Here is a 21,664-nt window from a genome sequence, read left to right as displayed (position 1 = left end):
AAAATTAACAACCCCCACTCAGTATGTAGGTAACCAAAGATAATTAATTTGGATTAGAACAGAGGGGTCTATTTGTTGTGAATTGTGCAGCTGTAATCGTAGATGGTCAATACGTGGAATTTCTAGTGTGCTGGGAATCTGAATATTTTGACATTTGTTTTCAGTTGGAATGAAAAAGAATACAAACATTTTTAAAATTTCGCATGAATTGGAATTTCCAAAAATGTACTTTTGTTACACATTTATGTTTTGGAAGCTATTTTATTTTATTAATCTTAACATGATTGTAAATCCTGCAAATAATAGTAATTCACAATATGAAATATTTTATTTTTCATGTCAAGCAGTTTCATTATTGCACAAACAAGAGACACTTTCATCTGAAAACAAAGATAAAATATTTCAAGCAATATTCAGTAGAGTCTGCTATTAATCATTTTAAGAATAATATAACATAACACAATATACCATAATACGACATTAAATGTTATACACTACTACTGCTATATTAGGAATTAATGTAAAATAAATCATGTAATCTTTAACAAAATGAAAATAATATTTAAAGCAAAATGTCAGAATTTCTGGAATTGAATTTTTTTCAGAAATTAACACTTTCTGAAATTTGTCAAATTTGGACAGAAATCCCCACTTTTTGTTGAAATTTTTTGGCAAAAGTTTGTAATCAGCACTAGCTACAAGGATGTGGAAGTAGAAGATGGGGAAAAGCCATGAGACTAAGGAGGATGCAAAAGACGAAAGTCTTCTTCAAGGGAACAACACTGACTTACACTATATGGGTATGTCTACACTACCCTGCTAGTTCGAACTAGGAGGGTAATGTAGGCATACCGCACTTGCAAATGAAGCCCGGGATTTGAATTTCCCGGGCTTCATTTGCAAGTGCGGTATGCCTACATTACCCTCCTAGTTCGAACTAGGAGGGTAGTGTAGACATACCCTATGAGAATCTGGCCCATTCAATCAACATTTGTATACCAAATTTATTTTACAATCAGTGGATAATCTCAAGTCTTTCAGTTACTGTAATGGAGCAATAAATGCTAAACTTTCAATGGCAGCTGCATTTTAATAACAGGTGTTGCTTTTGTTTGCTTTGCAGGTGTATAATCAGTGTTGCAACAGAAGCTGCAACAAAGAAAATATCACTATAAAAAAGAATAAGGCAATTAGCTACTTTTCTGGTGTACAAAAAGTTTCTAAAACTATTTGTACTAAAACAAACCTATAACTTTTCTCCAGCTTCAAAGGTATGTCCTTACAACAAAGAAACAGTCATGGCAGTGAGTCTCAGGGACAGGTTCAGTTGACTCAAGCTCATGGTTTGAGCTGCATTGCTAAAAATAGAAATTAATACAATTGTTCTCAGTCCAGATGTCAGGCTCCAGCTAGAGCCCAAACTGATATGCTGGTATTTTTAGAAATGCAGTCCAAGCCCCATGAGCTTGAGTCAGTTAACACATGCTCTGAGACTGCCTGTGGCAGGTTATTCTATGCATTGTAGACATACCGTAAGTGCTTACTGAGTCAATTACACAGACCTTATTAGACAATCCATAATAGCTCTATCTGATTACTTCCAGCAATGTTACAGAATCAAAATTCTTTTCATGCATTCTATCTAGTAAAGCCTCTGGTATCTCTGTCTCAATTATCTGTAACTCCAGAAATGTATGCAAAATAGGGTCACTTCCTTCTACATTTAGATAATCACGATTACATTGTATTTATTTCCCATGTAATTAACTGGCTTAGTGGGAAAATGTATCCAGATATCCTAATTCAATGATTACTGCCATAATTCAAAACATCTATTTGCTCTATTTTATTTTCAGTAATTAAAATGTAGGATTGGCTCAAGAATGATTTTTAATAATCTTATATTTCTCTCTTGGAACTCAACACAAAAGTAATTCCTATAAGGAAAATGAGTTCAGTATATCTTTTATAAATTGATTAAAAGCTTAAACAAGGAGAAAACAAATACGAGTTTAAGCAAAATACGTCACTAGCTAATTTAACTTATAGTTTTCCCAGCTTATTTACAATAATATAATGCAATAGTTATATCAAGCTTTTAACTGAAAAATAATCAATAAGTGAATGTTTTAATTTATCTGATTACTACAGAAAGTAATTAAATCAAATTATATAAGGAATAAGTTAAGGAAAACAGTGATAGAAATGTAGCCGTGTTAGTCTGGTGTAGCTGAAACAAAATACAGGACTATGTAGCACTTTAAAGACTAACCAGATGGTTTAACCATCTTGTTAGTCTTTAAAGTGCTACATAGTCCTGTATTTTGTTTAAGGAAAACAATTATTGTAGGCTCTTACAGGAATGTTAAAGGGAGAAGCTCTTCTCTTTAAACTATTTAGCTATATTTTTGGTCAAGGCAGAGGCTAATGCTTATCTTGTCTTTAAGGAAATAAACCTCTGAAAAGGAATGCCAGTATCATCATCTTTTGGCAGATCTCTTCTCTTAAGGTTCACTGTTTCACATAAATCAAATCAAGGTTTTGTTTATCTAGTCTATTTCCCTATCCTCTTTAACACAAAGCCTGAACCTTTGTGAAAGCCTTGTGCAGATACAAAATAATTTCCAAACTCCCATACTTATAGCAGCTTTAACCCAAAGATCTCTTTCATTTAGATAAGAGTTAGAAGTGTAGTTTCTATTTTGGGGAGCAGTTAGTAACATGCACACATACAAACAAGCAGACATTTGAATGATTGGGAGGAAGGCGGGAAATCTTTTGAGGATACTTCAAAATCTTCTCTAGCTCATGTGATTGATCTTAGAAACTAAGTTAATATTTACTGATATGTCTATGGATGATGGGATGAAGTTAAAGGTGATTCTCCAGCTTGTGTGTACATACTCAGGCTTCCTCTCATCAGGCTAACAGAAGTATCAATAGCAGTGTAGATATGGCAACAGAGCCTTTTCGTCTACAAACCTTCCTGAAACCAAGGGGTATGTATTCAATCCAGCACAGACATGCCTCTGTTGCTGCTCTGGTGTATTTAGACTCATGCCAGCTCAGTGAGAGCTAACATGAGTACATATAGGTAAGCAGAGGGATAGCACCCTAGTCTGTAATGTAGATGTAGCAGAAGAGAAAAGGCAGAGCCTAGGGCAAATGGATTACCTTCTGTCTACAGAGCAAAAAGCTGCTTTGATCCTCTTAGTAATGTTTACTGTCATTAACATTTAGTCAAAGTTTGCCTAAATCCAAACATGGCCTATGTTTCCCATGGCTTAAGTCTCTTAACAGAATAATATTTATGTTTTGCTTCTGCTTTGCTTCTCTGAACCATTGCTTTTGGTGACACTTCACAGCGACCCCCAAATGCTGAATAAGTTTAAAGGATATGTCAAAGTTCTATAGTTTTTTTTCTCTCAATAGGTTGAGTAATTATTAATCTCACCCCCCTCCCCGACAAGTATTGTGTCTGCAACCATATAGAATTCCATGTCCCTAATTGCTTCTCATTGTTAACAGCATTTCTTAGTTTTACTTTCAAAATTGGAACTTTTATACCACACTTCTTGTCATTTATTTAAATATACTCTGTAGCTTGGTTTTAAAAATGGTTTCCTAGAACTCCCATGCTATGCATTTTCAAGTGAATCCCATTTTCACTCAGGCAGCGATCTGTTTATAAGAGATAGACTATTTACTCACATAGCACATTATTTATACGCTTAACTTGCCTGGGAAGAGAAGGCACAAAGCAATCGTTTGTTTGCTGGAGTAAGGTTGAAGAGGCTAAGCAAGTACATTATGTGAAGCCAGCTGTGGTTGTAAACCTTGTATAAAGTAATGCTGGGACTACTTTTTTGAGAAATTCTGAGCACACTTGAACTTTATGAGTTGGAAATTTCCTAAAGGAATTGAACCTTCAAGTCTCTGAGTAATATAAAAAAAGTTCCCTTGTAACTCTTCAGTGGTAATCATTCAGTGTACACCAGAGATTTGAGGTGCACAGCTAAGAAGGGGAAGCCTATAAACAGAGTAATTTTTCGTTCTCAGCTATTGATTTCAGGAGTGGTAGGAGAACTACACAGAGTAACTGTTTACACTACTAACAAGATAGGTAGTGGAAGCCTATCAGACTGAAACATTTCCTCATCACAAAGAAAAAGTTCTTGAAATGCTGTTGCCTCACACATCTTGAATGATTGATGTATTGAGAACATGCGCTACATAAGACTTCAAGAAATGTCAAGTAATAAATAGCTACACTGAAATTAGAGGCAGGTATTAAGGTTCTTTTCACTTCCCCAGATAAGACTTTGTTTTCAGTTGATTTTCACTTTGCCAGATTTTAACCTTTTAGTTAAAAGTTTGTGCTGTGTGTCTGTCTCAGGGTGATTTATTTTATTTTATTTTCCAAAATGGTTTAGGTATTTCTGAGAATGAGGCTAGAAGAAAATACTGTTTTGCCTATCATAAAAAATGTTGAGACTTACAAAAACTATTCTAGCATCTCCACACTTTGAAGCACAAAGGATGCTTTGAAGCATCCTCATATTTTATGAGAAATGAGCCACCACATTAGTAGGAGGCCATTATAACGGATTCTTATAACACACTCAGAAATACCACAAGCTTTTGTTCTTTTAGTCTTACAATTGCGTGTGTAGATTTTGAAGGTGGGAATTTGTAGATGAAAATCTCCAACTTCTATGTATAATCTTCCACCCCACTCTCTAGATGGCAAGAAGTATCCACTACAGGAAACCATAAACTAGCTATTTGAACCTCAGATATTAATGAATATTGCAGCTTAACACTGAATACATTGAAACCGATGTTGGACAGAAGGATAACATCAGTATAAGCTTAGCCAAGTATGCGATGCCCTTATATGTGAAGTACCTGCAGTCATTCCTTTGTCTGCCTTCTCTCATTTTTAACTCTCTTCCAGATCTACTGACATCAGGGTTGTGGCTCTCTGCTAAGCCTATTTGGATAAGAGTTCAGGGATGGGAGGAAATACATTACTCCAGCTTCTTCCATCCTTCTTACAACTGGGTGACCTTTCAGGGACTGAGTGAGAGAAAAAGGACATGATGATTCCCAGCCAGGATATCAATTCACAATGGCAGTAGATGCACCTTTGGTTGGCAGGAAAGCATGAAAGAATCCTGTTTGTCAGTCCAACATCATGCTGAGAAAAGAGCTAGAGATAAAACACTACTGAAAATAACACAAGCTTTCCTTTGTTAATCCATGGATCACTTGGAGTTGTTACAAACTACTCATATAAATATAAACACCTTTATATTCTAAACCCTAGCAATAACACTATTATAAGCTTTGTCTGAGTATTCACAATAAGTTCAGGCCCAAGAGATACCTTCCTATTGCGGCTCAGCTCCGAAAGGGTAAGGAAAAGCTCTGGCAAAAAACACTACAAACTGTTTCTTTTTTATACACTATAACAAACAAGTGATAGCATTAATGGTTATTGGATCTTAGCTAAAGTCAAATGAAACAGTTTGGGGTTGCATTCTGCTCTCAGGTTTTTTTTCCCTGTATCCCTTTTTGCCATCATTTTTCCCAACTAGTGGATTCATGATTTTTAACAAATTATGTACTGCAGAGGGTGCCCAATTAATTTGTTGTTTTATTTATCTCCCAAACCTTACATAAGAAATTTGTAGTGACCTTGTGAAAATACCAGCATTATAACACAAACACTCTTTCTTTCTCATTAGTTCATTCCTTTTGGTCACATGCCTATTGCTCATGCTAATATCCAAACTCAATTGTGAAATATACTTCACGAAGGCCTAGCATGGGCCCATTTTCCTAAAACACCACTCAGGCAAGGGAAAAAAAGATTCCTAACAAGGGCTGCCCCTCCCCCCCCCCCCATATATTTCAACTTTCTTCCAATAAGCTCTGCTATGCCTTGGTTCTCTTTTCACAAAAGGATTCCCCCGCTACTTCACTTCCCCAACTACTCTACAGGACTCCCCAGACATCAGCTCTATCCCTTATTTACCTTCACGATATGGAAGATGTGGACAGTGTGTGTTCAGTTTCCCCATCCCATCTTAACATCTTCTGGGGATGAGCTAACAGAAGGGCCCACTTACTGCTACCAGAAAAAAGAATCTTCAGCAAAAGTCAGGAGGGCGCTGCTTCCCTTCTTTCCCCTGTCCTTTCCTCTGCTATACATATTTCCACAGCTTATTCCCTAATATAACACATTTTCTACATTCCCCCTGTCTAGTGAAGATGTGCCCAATTCACATAACGCACACTGAGATACAGAATATGTAAAATACATATTTGGAGTCAGATTGCTATATACACTCAGGCTCTGTTACTCTGGTCCCTCAACACTAAGCAACCCTACAGTTATCCTCCCTGGCAAGTGATGAAGTCTCTTGTGTGGGAGACGATTCCACCAAGAGCCGTGTATCACTATTGCCTCCTGGTTTCTGATGAAAAGTATATGCCCAGGTAACTGCTATATCAGGCTGATCCTCAGCTGGCACAATAGCTTGTTGGAGCTATGTGAAGAGAGATTTGAAGTATGGAAAGATTTAAAGAGCGAGATTTAACGTGGAGAAACCTTGAGGACACATCACTGGTCTGTCCAAAGATGGGGGTAGGGAAAGGTACAAAGGTAAGTTAAAGCTACTTTTACCTACTATAAATCTCCCACCCCAGCAATGAAATGTCTTTAGCGCTACTCAAACTACCCAATATCTGCTCCACTATACGTTTCATGCTCAGTCCCCAATGCACTGTTCCAGTCACCCCATTCTTCAGCAGTTGTCCAGAGTTGTGTACTCATCAATAGACCTAAATCAGCAACAATTAAAATTGTTGTTTATTTTTTAGAATTTTTATTTTCCTTTTTTCCTTGTACATTTTCATATTTTAATCTACATGATGCATTTAATAAGTTCACTACTGGCTTGTTACTGCATACCACAATGATCAATACAAAGATTATTAAGTGTAAAAAGGCAAAGCTCACAAACATATACATTTTCATATTAATATGATGCAAAAAGAGAACTGAGAATTTGGCAAGTTTAGAAAATCCAGTGGGCAAAATAAATAATATATTGAAAGAATAAATTCTATAAGGCTGAGAAATATATTCCACACAGCATGACGGTACATGAAAGATGTCATTGTGGTGTTAGAAAAGTGGCAATAGGGATAATGGGATTTAACTCGGCTAATAATACAAATATAGAACTGATCTAAGATAAAATTATAAATATTTAGAAAAATAATTATCATAAAATATTTTTTTATTTAAATTAGTAAATATTTCTTGATTTGTCTCCTCTTCTGCCTGGTTTACATTCTTTTAATGTGCTTTAGAAAGATTGGTAAACATATGAAGTAAAGCTAAAGCTATTGTAAGAGGTCTAGAGAACTGCTAAAACACTGATCATGGAGGATTTCAGTTATTATGCATGAGATTGACTGGAACATTAATTGTGGATTCAGTAAGTGGGAAGGTTTGTTCCTAGAAGTACTAATAGTCTTCTCTCTTCCCAGCTGATTGAGCATCTAACAAGATTGTGAGTCATGTCGAATGCAATAATTGAAAGAGTTAAGTAAGGACTTTGTGGACAAAAGGAAAGGAATCAGGTAAATTTTAAATGAATAGAATCAGATGAACAGCTAGGTAGGAATTAGCAGTCACAATAACATCACATTTGAAAAGTTACTGAGAGACAGAAGAAAAAAGTCTCAATAATGCAGTAAGTACACAGAAAAAAATATATTACATAATTTAACATCTAGCCAAGGTAATTCAAAGTAAGTGTTGAGACATTCACAGTTTAAAAAGACTTCTTTGAGCACAGACCTCTGGCTATTGTAGAAACACTTATTTTCTATTTAAAGTTGTGGCAGAAAACAGGGAAATAATTGTGTTTCTTCATTTAGAATGTTATTCTCAGGAGATTTGAAGCTTAAAGATAAATTGTTTGCTCTTGTGTCCTTGTAATATGTGCTCCATAAAAATGCTACATGTTGCACTCTGCAGTATCATTAGTACTGTGCCCATCTGTATTATACTATTTTGTTCCCAATAACTCTTTAATGTTTGAAAAGAAAGATGAATGTTTTGCAGGTCCTAGACTTTGAGATTTGGTTTACTTTGTGCTGGTGAGTATTTTGCTAAATTCAGGAATAAGCTATTTTTTGTGGCACCTAGCAATAAAATTCAGTGTGGACAAACATATTAACATTTTAATGACACTAGCATGCTGCATGGACTGCTGCTAGGGAACTATCCTGAAAATTTATTCTGAATGACCTTATTCAGAATTCATATACTTAGAGAGTCCACCATCAGATTTTGTCTGGGAAAGGCAGGAGCTAAAAGATATTAAATTTTAAAAGGCACATTTTCAGAGAATTCGTAATGAGTTCAAGAAAGATGATTGCTGTCAACTATTGTGCAGAACAGGTGTAATGAAAAAATCAGGAGACATTATAGGAAAAGATAGAATAAGTAAAATCTATATTAATACCCATAAAATCTAAGTGTCAGAAAAGACCATGGAAATAAATGTGATTATGTAAAAGTCAAAAGAGAGATGACAAGAAGGGGTAAGCCTGGATAAATATAAAAATGTGGGTAGATTTTTAAGGAAAGCACAGCTAGTATACCAAAAAGTCATATGAAAACCCAGAGAACAGTTGCCATTGTAAGTGTTTAAATATAGCAAAGAGCATAGTTGAATGCAGTTTCTCCCACAACTAATTTGAATTCCTATTCCACATACCGAATGTCTGCAGGATAAGAGCCAAAGGGAATATATATTGCAAAATTAAACAAACATATTTACATATGTAAATATTTCATAGTTTTTTGATCTGAGGAGCAAACATCCATGGATTCAAGAAGCTATGATATTCATATCTATCATATGCCATTAACATTGAACTGTCGGGTGATTAAAACTTCTTCCTCTTTGTGTTGTTCCACCACAATCGCAGGTTTTTCTAGTTCTGGGCACATGATATGGCCCAATCTGTGGCCATGTGAGAGCCTCCATAGTGCAGTTTCTCCAGGAGCTGGCAGACCAATAGGGGTACATCTACACTGCAAGCTTATTTCTAAATAAGCTATTATGGAAGAAATATTCCAAAATAGTTTATTTTGAACTAGCATGTCTACACTACAGGGAAGCCTCAAAATTAGTCCGATTCAGGCTTTCCTAATGTGGATACACTAATCTCAATTTAGCTCCCCAAGAGGCACTAAGTAGTAATTACTTTGAATGGCCCTAGGGAGGAGCTATTTCAAAATAGCAGCATCTACACTACTGCTATTCTGAAATAGCTATTTCAGAATAGGTGTTATTCCTCATGGAATGAGGGTTACAGAAGTCAGAATAAGACATCCGTTATTTTGAATTTAATTCAAATTAATGGAATTGCTGTGTGGACTCTCACATTCTTATTTCAGAATAATGGCCAAAATATCACTTCTGTGTGACGCACCCTAGATGTTCCATGGTTTGTGTTTCACCACAGTCATATATATGTTTAGGTGACTGGAATACCCCACTTCCCCATATTGACTTTGGACCTGCCAACTCTTCTTTGGAAGTGATTTAAATATCTTTAGATCAACTAGTCCTTTTGAATACTTGCACCAGACTAGAGATCTTGTAGAAGTGCAAAGCACTACTTCACCAGACATAGGAGTTCCTTAGTGGTTTGACCAGAAAAAGTCACTTTTAGCACACTACCATTATGTTGGATTCTGACACTGAACTGAATAAAATACAGTTCATCTAGTTATTAAGGGTTATTTCAGCAAATTTTGGTCCTGATACTGCTCTGCTGGCTCATGTATGTCATCTTTATCAGGCAAATAGTCATTAGTTCCCAAAAGAGAATACACATGAGTAAGCATTGCTCATGGTCTTAATCCAAAACACTTTAAAAGCAATGGAAAGACTTGGCTTTGGATCGGGTCCTATATTAGCAAGGATTGCAGATCAGCTCTCTCTATTCCATATGCCCACTTGTAAGTATAACTCATATTGTAAATTAGCTTCACTGACATTTTCTGGCTACTTCATGCAACACAGGCAACATCAAGTAGCTATAAAAACCAGCTGAGATGGCAAAGCAGCTATAAATCTCATTTAACCACCCAGTTCTGGGTGGTTTGCAGCTGTTTTGCACTGCTAGAAAATACTGATAAATCTAGCCCTACATTTAAGCCATGCCACCAAATCTAGGGGTTGTCAAGGAACAAAAGTTGGTGAACAGTTAATACAAAACAAGGGCAAATCTAAGCTTATGGTAATTGTCAAAAATAATACAACTTGAATTTCACCAAACACTCTGGTTTAAATAAGAAATTTTTAGTAAATTGTAAAGAAATGTCATCTTTTCATCTGAGGCCAGTACAAGGCTTTTCACCTTGTATCCCCACTATCACCATAAGAATTTGATAATTTTCTGTTCTTTCAGAAGATGTGTAAATTAAATAATGAGACAATATGCCCTGTCAAAATAATAATGCACATTGATTCTCCTTATCTTGATGTCTTTAATAGGATGATATCTAACATTTAAGAAAAGTTCCTCTATGTATCAGTGGTTGTTCATTAATAAATTAATGGCAAGGGTAGTTTGGTTGCTTATGAAATTCTGTTTTCTTCACAGTGGCTCTTTACAGTAAGATTTATAAGTATTGAAACAATAATGATTTACAGACAGTCTTGGAATAAATTATCTGTATTATAATGTGCTTTAGAAATGAATCAGCTAGAAATACTTGCTCAGTGATGTTGTTCAAACACATTATAAAGAATAGCCATAACTAAATTTTCAAAGGTACTTAGTTTTAGCTTCATTTTGATCCTGATTCTGATATTCTTTCTCACTTTGAATAGCACCATATTCCACAAATAGCCCCATAGACTTCTAATGGGACAACTTAGACTTTAAATTGTTGCTCAACACGAGCAAGAGTGTAAGCGTCTTTTTGTACGGGAAAATACTTACTCTTTTCAGGTTTTGTCCACACTACTGAGAAGTTCGACGCTGCTGCGGGCGATCTTCTAAGGGTTTGAATTAGTGGGTCTAGTGAAGCCCCACTAATTTGAACTGAGAGGGTGCTCATGTCGGTCCTGGTAGTACTGCTCCTCATGTGGAGTAAGGGAAATCGATGGGAGCATATGCTCCCATCAACCTCCTTCTGTGTGGACAGCGCCAAAACACGATTTAAGATACTTCGATTCCAGCTACATAATTAATGCACATCTGAAGTCAACTTGCCCCTTTAGTGTAGACCAGGCCTCAGTGACTAACATCTGATCATGAGGCTGGGAGGTTCTAAAACTTGCACACACAGTTGGTTGTGTGTGATAAATGCAATAACTCCGCACATGGGTGTTAGTGCACACATAAGTCTTTGTACGTGCACAAAATCATACAGTGATTTTCTCAGGTGTGCCATTATCACAGAAAGGATCTTGGTAAAAAAAAACCTGTGATGCCGTTGAGAGATAATACATTGTACTGATAGTGGGCTATGCCCAAAGTAAATCTGAGGAAATGCCTGTGTGCAGCCCATTATATTACATTTTACACTAATGCTTATATTATGGAAGCTCATTCTGTGATTTAAGAGTTAAAGCTAAGTTCCCTTTTTCCGTTCAAAGCTGGAATGCAAGTCTTTTTTTAGGCATGTAAAATAAAGTAGATTTTCCCCAAACTTATAGCACTTATTCTTTGAGCACAAAATCAATTTTCTATGACTTTACAAATTATTAATTTATGAGTTAAAGTTAATTAAAATTGCTTAAAATTCATTGACATCTCATGCTTAGGTTACATTTGAAGAAATTGATTTATAATTAAATTTGTACATGCTCGTTATGATTATATGGGATATAGGCAGGATTAGGTCGACAGCTCTGATAGCTCTTAAATGAGGCCATTGTGACATCAGAGGTAACTCGTCCACTTTTTTTACAGTTAATTTTCATACAGTAATTCTACTGATATTTTTTCTCTTGGTAAATAGATTAAGAAAATGTATTTTCATGTATTATAACACATGATAATTTTAATTCATCAGTCTTTTCCAATGTCAAAGTTATGTAGGACCAAACATATTATAATTGCTTTTTACTAAAGTATCCTTTTATTAATATTCCATTTCAGATATTATCTGAATTCAAAATGTTACTAAAAATCCCCATCTGAGACAAACTATTATATTCAATATAATTTTAATAACTGAAAACATTTTCTTTTTTGAAATTATACAATTTAATTATATTTTAAATATTGCAGTCTATGAAATAATTATCCACAAATTAAAAGGCTAATGCTTATACGATTGTTACTTCTTCATAATCCAAATGGTATTATTAATTATTATTATTCATTTATATAGCAGCAGAACTGTAAGTGACATTGTACCAAAACACATTCTTGTGCTGAAGAGCTTCAAGAAAAAACAAGAGAAACAAATACAAGGAATGGGACACACTGAAAAAACATGGGTAGAATAGTGGGTAGCAAGAAAAAGGTGGAAGGACTGCTGAGAATTCCTGAGTTCTGAGAAAGGCTTTGCAGGAATGGATTTATAATGTTTAGTCCATTCCTATAGAGCTGAATGGTGATATACTAAAGTGAAAGGAGATGAAGAGTAAAGAACAAAAGATAGAGGGGTAATAGAAGGCAAGACAAAAAAAGAGTATGGACATGGCTTGAAGGTAAATACAAGTAGCTTGAATCTGAGGGATTCCTGTAAATACTAAACTGTTAATGGGTTATTGGAGTTGGATGGCATGGTCTGAGTCATAGTACAGGAAAATGATTTTATTTTAACTATGGAAGATGCGGAGAAGCTAAGTAACTCAAGAGTTCCTGTAATTAAGCTGAGAAAATGATCGATAGCCATGGACTTTTGCACTGGAGATGGAGGAGTTAAGCCAGATTTTAATTAGCATAAGCAGGACAAAACAATGAGAATTTGGATGTGGAAAAAAAAGGAGTGTTCAAAGTCCTCCATGACAAACCAGGCTGATAATAAAGCAACTGTGATACAGAGAGGACAAAATGAATAAGGATTAAGAGGAAAATGGTAAATTCTGTTTTGGAAAGCTTGCGTCTCAAGTGCAACGTGACATCAATGAAGGGTTATGTGAGAGCACAGTTAAAGATGTAACATTGGACAGAGGGAAAGAGTTCTAGGGCAGAGATAGATCGGGTCTCCTTCACATGGAAAGAAAAACTGAAACTGTAGTAGCCTGTACATCAAATATTGGCATTCTAAATCAATGGTCCAGTCTGGTATCGTGTCGCTGACAGTGCTCAGTACCAGATGCTTCAGAGAAAATCAACAGTCCATGGTGGGGGTGTCTACTCCATACGCCCCCCCCCCCAAATGCTGCCCCTTCCTGCCACTGCTCATCTCTCTCCTCCTTCCCCATTGCACTCCGTCTCCTGAGGGATGCAGCATCAGTAAGCATATTCACCTTGCTTCCACATGGCCCAACCCCTGCTGCTGCCCCACATCAGTCCTCCCCATAATCCCTGAAGCTGTCCCCCTTGGGAAAACAGTGTGCATTGTGGAGGGATAGGTAGACATACACACACATCCTGAGCGGGATTGCGAAAATGATCCGGCTATTGATGGACTGCGAGCCATGAGTTTGAGAACCATGAATTCAAAGTTGTCTTGTGTCCTGATGCAGGAGTTAATATAGCCCTTCCAAACTGAATTCTGTAAATTACTTCTGTGTATTTATATGGCCCCAACTCTGGAGTATCTGAGCCCACACAACCATTAATCATGTATGTTACTATAATATTATGTTATCCTAATAAAATCCTTGTCAAGTGGGGATGTATTTCCCCCCATTATATAGATATTGAGACATACAGAGAGTATGAGCTGCCCAAGGTCAATGGAGTTTCTTGAGTTTCAGTCTAGTGCCATAATCACAAATCCGTGTATAAGCCAGTTTGAATTATGTAAGAACTCTCTCAAACCTTTGCCTACAGTTAAAACTGAATTTGCCACTTTGAGGTTTCTAAAGTGTCAGTTAAACATTTTCCTCTTTACTTTCTGGTTTCAGGCAGAGTTAAAAGCAGAAGCACCTAATCCTGCAAGAAATACTAAAGTTTTATTGGTCAATTCGTTGAAAGAGCTCAAACTGTAGTAGGTGGACATAGCTAAGTATATTATAGTCACTGGTTTCTATTACAATTTGTTCATAACTACTACATTTAGTGGTCAAATTCTGCCCTTTTATATATCCATAGCTTACGTTGAGCCATCAAAAGATTAGATAGATAGATCTTCTAGCCTCTTTGATACCCATACAGCTGGACTATGCTAAATAAGAGGAGCCTGGCTTTACAATGAAAGTGATACCAAAAATAATCCTATATTAAAAAAAGAAAATCAGATGAAAGTTTATGAAATATTATTTCTATGAGATATTCAGTGTATGTTCTCATTTCACACCTCTCTTCTCGTGTTGTACTGCCACAGCTCAGGACATTAAAATCTTTTAACCTAGAGCACATTTGATATAGAAGACAGGGAGATACAGAGAATGTGTTATCGCTGAGACTATCCACACTGCAACTTGCTTGATTCCTTGATCCAAGAGTGCTTCGTTTTTTTAACTTCCAGGACAGGACTCAAGCAAACCCATGTTGTGCTTGGGCCTTTAGAGTCAGAGTAGGTTGATGGATTGGGTTATGATGTGTCTTATAAGTCGGCTCGTAAGAATTTTATTTTTTCCTAATTTTGATGGATAATATTTAAATTTATTTTTAAATTCTTTTTAGATTTTATTTTTCTAATTAAATTTGCATGGTTGCAGAAAATTATGGGGGATCAGACAATAATTATTTAAAGAGAGTAGATGCTGGAATTCAAAAGGCTAAAGCTTTATAACCACAAAACCACAAATTGGCAACATCACAAAATGTGCAGAGTAAATATCCTTAACTCAAACTCTAATAAGTACTCAAGCTGTGATTTTCTTACCTTCTTTATCCATACATTTCTGTGTGAATGAAATTATTTTTTGTCTGGGGCCTTCAGAGAATTCTTGTGTTCTACTGAAGGCTGAGAATAATGCCTCTGCTATACCACTTGTGAGTAATGTGGCCATCACAAATGAAGCACATAAAATCTTTATACCTCATCTTGGATTTTCTCTGTGTATATATAGGCATATATATAGGCATATAGTCCCACAATTCCAGAACATGTGGTATATATATGCAACTCAGGGACAGACAAGAAGTGTGATATTACTAATATTGCTTTTGCTACATGATAACTGATTACATTTTTTCAAGGCAATAAAATATGATAGGCAGTAGTGTGACCTCTCACGTATGCTTATGGGGCTAACCAGCGCCATAGTTGAAAAGTAATTTGGCTTATATGAAAAAGTGGGGAATTATATTTGCCTTTCCTTCTAAAAGTAAAATACATTGCTTATTATTCTATTCAAACTGGAGAAGGAGGCTTGTGAATACCTTTCAGTGGTGGCTTTTTATTCCTTGGCTACGTCTACATTGGCCCCTTTTCCGAAAGGGGCATGTTAATTTCAGAGATCGTAATAGGGAAATCCGTGGGGGATTTAAATATCCCCCGCGGAATTTAAATAAAAATGTCCGCCGCTTTTTTCCGGCTTTTAGAAAAGCCGGAAAAGAGCGTCTACACTGGCCCCGATCCTCCGGAAAAAGCGCCCTACTTTGAAGTAGGAATAACATCCTCCGGAAAAGGGTGCTTTTTCCGGAGGATCGAGGCCAGTGTAGACGCTCTTTTCCGGCTTTTCTAAAAGCCGGAAGAAAGCGGCGGACATTTTTATTTAAATGCCGCGGGGGATATTTAAATCCCCCGCGGATTTCCCTATTACGATCTCTGAAATTAACATGCCCCTTTCGGAAAAGGGGCCAATGTAGACGAACCCCCGTGTTTAGAATTGGTAATGCATTGTTTGACAACAAGTCAATGGGTTTCACCTATGTATCTTTGGAGATATACTGATCTAGAGAAGACACATCAAGTAGATTTGTATTAGAATAAACTAACATCAATACCTCTTTGTAACTCAAGAATGAAGGCACACTCCATGAATTCCACAGTCTGGCAAGGTACTATAAAATCATAATAAAAAAGTAATTATATTTTCTAAGAATGATGTGCAGTTATAATTTATTATACTTAGGATTTGGGAAACAAAAGTGTCCTTCTTACTTAGATAAGAAAGGACACTTAAAATGTGCAGTCATATTTTACCTAGGGTAGCTAAATCTGAAACAAACAAAAATATTTTCCATTAGGACTGGAACATGCTGTTTTGCTCTGTTTGCCTTTCACTTATCATTTTTCAGTTAAATGCTAGTTATTTTTAACTTTTTTCCTAGTATGATTTTTTTTCAATTAGTATACAACAGTGCTTTTCACATAATTTGTTTCACATCTTTAAAAGATAATGGCAACTCACTAATCTAGCAACATTGGCTTTCTTTTTGCTCTTTTAATGTAGTCATGATGGACAAAATTATATGCAATTGTCAATTTCTTGTAAGAGTTTCAATATGGTAAATGTAAAACCTTCATTCCAAAGCTACATTGCTTGTACCTACAAACCCTACTGAAACCAATGTATGTATGCCTGTGTTCTTTGCATGCAAATGCATGCACAGACTATCATGTATGTACTGTAATATGATACCTGCAACATTTTCTGAATGAATACAAGTATGCACACTCATGTCTAACATAGTTAAAATGAATAGAGATCTAGTGGGACTATAAATATTGTGTCACAACAGTTATTTTCATTAAACTACTACACAAATATTTTCCATTCCACCCAGAAATGGTTAAAACAAATAATAACCTTGACAAAAAATGTTTTTATTTGTATACATAGGGACTATGAGATTCAAACATACCAATTAAAACTGAAGTTATGAATAACAAAGTCTATTAGGGCTCTCAAGAAATTTAAAAATTAATTGTGATTAATCACATGGTTAATCACACAGTTAAACTATAATAGAATAACATTTATTTACATATTTTTTGTTTTCTACAATTTCAACACAAAATACAAAATGTGCAGTGCCTCATGATATTTATTTTTATTACAAAACTGCATTTTTCAATTCAACTTTTCAAGCAGTGTAGTGCAATCTCTTTATCATGAAAGCTGAAGTTACAAATGTAGAATTATGTACAAAAAACTGCATTCAGAAATAAAACAATGTAAAACTTTAGAGCCTACAAGTCAGCTCAGTCTTTTTTCTTACTTAGCCAATAGCTCAAACAAGTTTGTTTACACTTGCAGGACATAATGCTGCCTGCTTCTAGCTAACACTGTCACCTGAAAGTGTAGATAGGCATTGCCTGTGTGTACCAAAAAGGACAGGAGACATTTGATATGAGTTTTAATCAGGCTGAAATTTTATTATACAGATATTTGGGACTACCCAGCAGATAACATGTACAGTGCAGGTCAATCCATGTTACTTTAAATCATTACCTAGGGCTCCACTAGCTCCCCCTTGATTCTCACCTAGGTCCCCCAGCCATGTGGCTTGGACCACATTTGTAGGAGGGCTAAGGTGGTTTAAGAGAACATGAGGGAGGGGTTTGGATCCTTTCCATACCAATCAAAGGAGTCCTTAAGCCTCCTCCACTAGTCTGTTCCTTTATCAAGTACCTCCTTTTAAGTTTTTTTCCAGACCTTATGAAATAAATTGTGACATATGGACTAACACCTTTTCTTCTTCTCTGAAAAGGTTCTCCCTGAACCTCACTGTGGGGAAAGAAAAAAAATCACTCCATTGAGGCCAGTCTGTTGAGTTCAGGAAAAATTCCTTCCTAGTCCCGCTTAAAAAGGAGTGACTATCATGATGCCCACAGCAGGTCCTAATCCAACATGATGTTCGCTTCCACAACAGGAGGAAGAGTGGGTGCTGGCTTTGCTTACTGAGTGTTACAGAGAGGGTTCCCTTACCCAGAGCTTGTACATTTTAGACCTTGCACTCATTTTTTGAAGCGTACAGGATGTTTTGAATAAGGGTGGGGTTTTTTTCAAAATAGACGGCGGTTTCACTTTCGAAATACCTTTTTTCGAAAGAACACTATAGTGTGATTATGCAAATGAAGCATGGGATATTTAAATTCCTGCTTCATTTGCACTTTCTTTCTGCCTAATTTACATCCCTATTTCGAAAGAGGGATGTAGTTTAGACATGCCCGTAGAGCGCAAGTCGATTCATGTTACTTTAAATCACTACCTCTGGCTCCACCAGCCCCCTCTTGAATCCTATCCAGGTCCCCCAGTCAACTAAAGTAGAACGTTACTACTACCACATCTTCTGTGATGTCTTTCATTACACCACATACCCCACATCAGGTCTAAGGTACTTAAGACCTAATCTTCACTAACTTCAGCCCTAGTGATCGCTGAGCACAAGCATGGATTCTAAATTGAGTTTGATCAGTTCTAGCTTAAAACGCTGCGGGGGCAGGGACGTTGGAAGGGAAGGGTTGTTCGTAAAGCTGATATGTTCATAATCCTGAACAAAATGTTATGGTTCATTCAAAAGTGGACAACAGAACAGTGACTTAACATAGCTTTGAAACTTTACTGTGCAAATAAAAAAATGCTACTTTCCTTTTATTTTTTGTTTTAAATAGTTTACATTTAACACAATATTGTACTGCATTTGCTGTATTTTTATTTCTGCTGCTGCTGAATGTGTACTTCCAGGATCAAATGAGATATGTGCTTTAACTGGTCAGTTGGTAACTCTGGTCAGCACTGTGGCTAGGGGGAGTACCACAGCAGCCCTGCCACACATGCTCCCAGGCAGCCAGGGTGAACCCGCCCCGCACTAAGACTGGGGGGAATGCCATGGTCAGGGGCAAGAGGGCTCTGCCGTGGCCACTCAGCCACTCATGCACCCAACTGTCTGGGGCCATAAGAGGCTCCAAGCCGGAAAGGTAGGGGGCAGTGTCCAGCGGGAGATTGGCCGGCGTGCCGGTGGGGGAATTGGCCCCTCCGGCTTTAGGGGTGCAGGGGCTGCTACATTGGGTGGACCAGCACACCTGGAGCCACTGGGTGTGCCGGGAGCTCTGCTGTCACCACCGGAGCGGAATCAGGCTCCCGTGAACCGGCACCAGGGGTAAGCTCTGCGGGTCCAGGGGCAGTCAGCCTTTCAGAGGAGTGGGTTACTGCTCCTGACTCCTTCCCCTTAGTGCCTAGGGGACACCCAGGCCACCACCTGACTTGTCAATGCCACATCTTCCTCCCAAACTGGGGCTCCATGGACACTGGGGATGTTTCGGGACCCCTCAAGACTCCGTCCCCAACGACGGAAGATGGCAAAGGGTAGGCAGCCGAGTGACCGTAGGAAGTGACCCTGGATCCATGGGGTTGGTGAGTTTCAGAAGTCAGCCCCATCAACCCAGGCAGTGGACCATTTTCCTTCCCTGAGGGCCCTGGGTTGGCCTGGGTCCCCCTACTCCTATTTGTGCCCCTACCCTTCCTCCCACCTTCACTGGAGGAGATCTGTGAGGACACAAGGCCCTGAAGCCCAGACTGCTCTTGATAGAGGACTCTTATCTGTGGACTGAGCAAATTAACAGAAATATGGCCTTCACGGCTTAGGTCTACAATCAGAAGTTCTATACAACAATGGAAATACATCTCACTCGGCCAAGTCCACACATAAGAGTCCTCGATTATGAGCAGTATGAACTCCATGGCCCCAGGTCCACAATCAGAAGTTCTATACAAATACGGCTCGCTCAGTCCTAGTGTGGGGACTTGCCTGAGTGAGCCCTAGTTTCGGGGAGTGACTCTGGGGCCCGCCCGATCTATCACAGGACCCATAACAGTAACTCTGAGTTGTATTATTCTATTGGCTTATATTTTTACACTATGAAAGTGCCCCATTTTGCAGGAATAAATATATGTGCATCCAAGTCTGTAAGTACAATATTGGCATGTGCACTTTAAATATTATAATATGTCTCCATGCACAAATATGTCTCAATAAATAGTTAGGGGTTAAAAAAATACAGCACAAAAATATTATTTAAAATGTGACCCATATTTAAAGTGTTTACAAACACACCTATTTGTCTTTTTTTTCTTATAAGCATCTTTGTGACTTCTCCATGGTTACGATTTGCAATTGGAAAGCCCTCAATACTCTGGTTAGCATGTCACTTCATTTGCCTCATTCAGAACTTTTCTGAAGAATCACTTCTGCCATCTGAGAACTGAGAGGTGAGACTATAACAATATATAAACATGACTGTCAAGATGAGTACGTGCCTCACTGAACTGAATTTCTTGTCCCTGTCTCTTCTCATCTACTTTTTGGATGTTTATGAGTCTCACTTGTTTTATATATGAGGAAAGCTTTGCTAACATTCCCAGCTTCTTATCCCCTTCCCATAGAATTCCCATTAAAAGGGATGCTCAACCTTCTAGGTAAGCAAAAGATTGTTTTGGGGATATGTGGTATCTGATAGAATTTGGTTACAGATAGTCAATAATTACTAAGATCTGTTCAATAGTACACTTTTTATTATTAATTATTCATTTGTTGAACACCAACAATAAGCTTGTCATAGTGAAAAACACAAAGGAATGCATTATTCCCTTCCCTCACTTATGCTTTCATTCAAAATTCATCCATCCTGGGTATAATAGAGTGTTTCATTGAAATTCCTATTATATGATGAAGAGTGTATTTATAGAGGGGTTTCATGTTAAAATACCTGGTTTTATTATAGAGCACAGATTTACAATGGGATCTTCAATAATGCCTATACTCTCTTTTAGCATCAGAAATGCTTTTGTTGTCTTGAGTGGCTCTAATGCAGGTGAAATCTGTATGATTTCTTGACTCTCTTTCCTCCAAGACACTTCTCATTTTCTTCCTTTCTCCAGAATTTGCTCCTCAATTCTGTACACATATTAAAGTAAATTCAGCAAGTTTTACTCAAGATTTAAGCCAATGTAGCCAAGAGAAGAACTTTGCCAATTGTACCCTCCCAATTTCTTTCCCCCAAAGCATGAACTTTAATGTAAAATTGATTTATGCAGAATTTTTATATTTAAAAAATCTTCATTCTGTTCGTGCATTGCCTCATTCTTTCCTTTTGGGAAGTTGTTAGTGATAGTGTAAATAGGTGAAAATACTTGTTTGTATAAAATGGAAATATGTTCTCCTATAAATATTTATGTAAATCATGCATCTTGTTGGGTATCGATTCCAAGAGTAGCTGGTGTTGGATATTTGAGAGGATAATGCAGATCATGCATCTAGTTCTTGTGCAGAAATGCAGCAATTTCTACCATTAGCTGTACTAATGAAATTACATTGGTGTTAAAGGGGTTGCAACAGTGTAACTAAGGATATTATTTGTAGGGAAAGGAGCATGGTTAAATCCATTTCCTTAATCACATCTGCGGCCTTCCAGAATGCATAACAGCTATATCATTAGCACTCTGCAACTATGGAAAAACAGCATTAAACAGAGGCATTATACAGCCCCTTGACTTTCCTTCTGATATCCTGCCATGTGATAGCATTGTCTTCATGGAATGGG

Source organism: Pelodiscus sinensis, chromosome 1 (assembly GCF_049634645.1).
Source record: "Pelodiscus sinensis isolate JC-2024 chromosome 1, ASM4963464v1, whole genome shotgun sequence".
Lineage (NCBI taxonomy): Eukaryota > Metazoa > Chordata > Testudines > Trionychidae > Pelodiscus > Pelodiscus sinensis.
This window is presented reverse-complemented; position numbering follows the sequence as displayed.